Genomic DNA, 2,981 nt, shown 5'->3' with positions numbered 1-2,981 from the left:
ATAAAATATCCATTTTCTTTTAGGTTTTGTCCACATTTGCTATAGAACTTTATGAAAACTGGTTGACTGAATTCTTCTCCATGAACAAAAGTACCTCGAACAGTGAATAGCACTAGCAACTATTTATGTTTTATTTTATTTTATTTTATTTTTTTCGAGTCAAAAGGAAAGTTTGTTAGAAAAGGGGTAACACTCCACAGATAGAGTGAGGTCTCCTCTCAGAGACAGAGAGTGAGAGAGACAGTGAGAAACAGAATAAAGATATTGAGAGGGACCTTATATTTTATTTAATGTTAATTTTGTAAATGTTATAATTTTAAAAAATGATTAACATTCCTTCAAACATTAAATGTAAATGATTAATATTCCTCTAAGTATTTACATACTACTTATGATGAATAAATCAAAACTTACACATTCAACAAATTAAATTACTCTAATGCTTAAGCATCGATTGCAAATTTATTTAACCAAACTCTTTTAAACATTAAATAACATTAAAAATCTCATTTATCTAATGCTTCAAATACCTTAAAAAGTAGAAGAAAATGCACAGAAGTGTAGCAGTATTTTCAAGAACGATTATGCTTACTCATTCCAGTTACTGATGTGGCAATGCCATAGTTCGATTGATTTCTTTTTCTGGGATTGTCTTCTTAAAGTTTCAGGGTAGTTTTACAAGACCTCACAGAAAAATAATACTTCCTCAGACTAGCTGAGGTTGCAGAATCTGGTTGTCAAGCAAATGATTCTTGCTTAGGACGCAGCGTCTATTGGCAAGCCTCTATAAAAGGCTGAGTCGTTTTTTTATAACTCAGTTTTTCTTCTACATCGATGAGACTTTTTAGTCCATATCTTTCAGAGGGCTTTTAGTTCTTGAAGCTTTATGTATTTCCAAGAAATAATATATTCTTTACTTTCACATGGTCTGCATTATCAAGCTTATCTTGCCATTATGACCAGATTTCTTAGTACTACTGGAAATTTTGGGGTTGTATGCTTTATATTTAATAAGGTCATTCAGAGTTTTTGTCCACAAGTGAATGAGGGATAATTCCATCTTTGAGACATTTAGCTAACAGATGATCTTGGAACAATTATGTATGACCACTGGTATTGATGACTTTCTAAATCCTTCTTTCAACTGGGGACCTCATAGTTCCCTGAGGTTCTGTTGACTTTTAAAAATATTTCTTTTCTGGGGACCTTATAGTTCCCTGAGGTTCTGTTGACTTTTAAAAATATTTCTTTTCTGTTTTTTCACATTGGATAATTTCTATTTTTATCTTTTTTATTCTGACATCTTAACCTGCTCCTAAGCTCATCCAGTGAACGTTTAATTTCAAGTATGATCCTTTTCAGTCATAGAATTTCCATTTCATTCTTTTAAAAAATAGTTTCAATTTCTTTGCCTAGATTCTCTCGCTTTGCATTAATTATGAGCATATTGTCTTTTATGTCCTAGATTGTGTCATAACAGTTGATTTAAAATCTTTGTCTATGAACTTTAACCTCTGGATCATCTCAAAGATAGTATCTGCTGATGGTGTGTGTGTTTTTTTTTTTAAGTAAGCAACATACTTTATTTATTTTTTATTTCTTTAATTTTTTTTTTTTAGATGAGGCAACCCTTAGTTAACCTCACAGATTGCAAGGACTTTGTCAGTTTACAATCCCTTATTTTTTAATTTTTACGCCTACAGCACTTGGTCTTCCTAGGTGGTCTCCCATCCAAGTACTAACCAGGCCTGACCCTGCTTAAGCTTCTGAGATCAGACAGGATCGGGCTTGTTCAGGGTGGCATGACCATAGATAGCAACATACTTTAAAGTTTAAAGCTTTTCTAGTTTTTTTTTTTTTTTTTGTATGTCAAATAATTTTGGAATGTGTCCAGGCTATTTTCAGTGAGACAATATATAGATTGTGGATTCTCCTGTTTTACTACAAAAAGCATTGATGTTTTGATCTGGCAGGGAATTAACTTGAACCCCCAAGTGCAAAGTCTGTCTTCCCTGTTTCACTCCAGTGTAATTCAGTGGTTGATAAAGATTTCTGGGCCGCGTTTATACACAGAATTTGGTTCTCTGGCTCTCTCTTATTTGAGATTTTCATCCTCATTTTCCAGCTTCTAGTTCTTCCCAATCTCAGTTCTCTTGTTCTTTAATTCAGCCAAACTTGAAAATTATATTTTTTTAAATTCCGGATTTAGCCACATGATATAGACTGGGACCTCCCCTCGGTTTAAAAACCATATAAATTGGAAACTCGCCCAGCTGTCTTCCCTTTTTCCTTGTGTCAAGACCCTGTCAGTATCTTCCTGCTTTTGTTTGTTCTTTAGTATCTTCAGGTAGTTGTTTTTATATTTCATCCAGAGTGTATAGTGGTTATTTGTGGGAAGATTGGTTCAGTAGGAAGTACCCAGCCATTTCCAGAACATCTTTTTAATGTCAAGAGTTCAGCCTAATTTTTCCAATTTACCGTAATATATGTTGCCCTCCTTGCTCTGTTTTACAATATGAAGTGTCAGTGGCCATTAAAATGTTTTACTGCAGTACCAGAAACGATTGCAAGGGAAAGATTTCCTCTAAAAAGGGAGTACTCAAAAGATAGGCTGAATCTTGTATAAACGTAATCCTGTATTATTTTGCAAGAGGTTATGGTGGAATGCTCTGTGTAAATTCTGACTATCCGATAGCAACTGAATGATTTGGGGAAAGACTTATTGACCTTTATTGAGGTTATAATTGGCATGTAACATTATATTAGTTTCAGGTGTTGTGGGGTTAATTCAAACATAGCTCCTCCAAGTACGCAGGAGGCAAAGAGGACTGTTGGGTCAGTAGCCCCAAGGAGGACAATGAGCAAAGCATTCCCGGGGCCGTGCTTGCCCCCAAGGACACTTCCTGTTGCTCCCATGGGCTCTGTCTGCCCCTTTGGCCATTTCCATGGACATTATCTCCCTGCTCCTTTCGAGGACATGG

General features: G+C 35.1%; 1 pseudogene; it reads right to left on the bottom strand.

Annotated features, from left to right (window-relative positions):
* Positions 1–1,694: 1,694 nt before the first annotated feature.
* On the bottom strand, positions 1,695–1,814 carry LOC111739010 (annotated as a pseudogene).
* Between the last annotated feature and the right edge of the window lie 1,167 nt (positions 1,815–2,981).

The sequence above is a fragment of the Pteropus vampyrus genome, unplaced genomic scaffold (genome assembly GCF_000151845.1).
Source record: "Pteropus vampyrus isolate Shadow unplaced genomic scaffold, Pvam_2.0 Scaffold45, whole genome shotgun sequence".
Lineage (NCBI taxonomy): Eukaryota > Metazoa > Chordata > Mammalia > Chiroptera > Pteropodidae > Pteropus > Pteropus vampyrus.
This window is presented reverse-complemented; position numbering and strand designations above follow the sequence as displayed.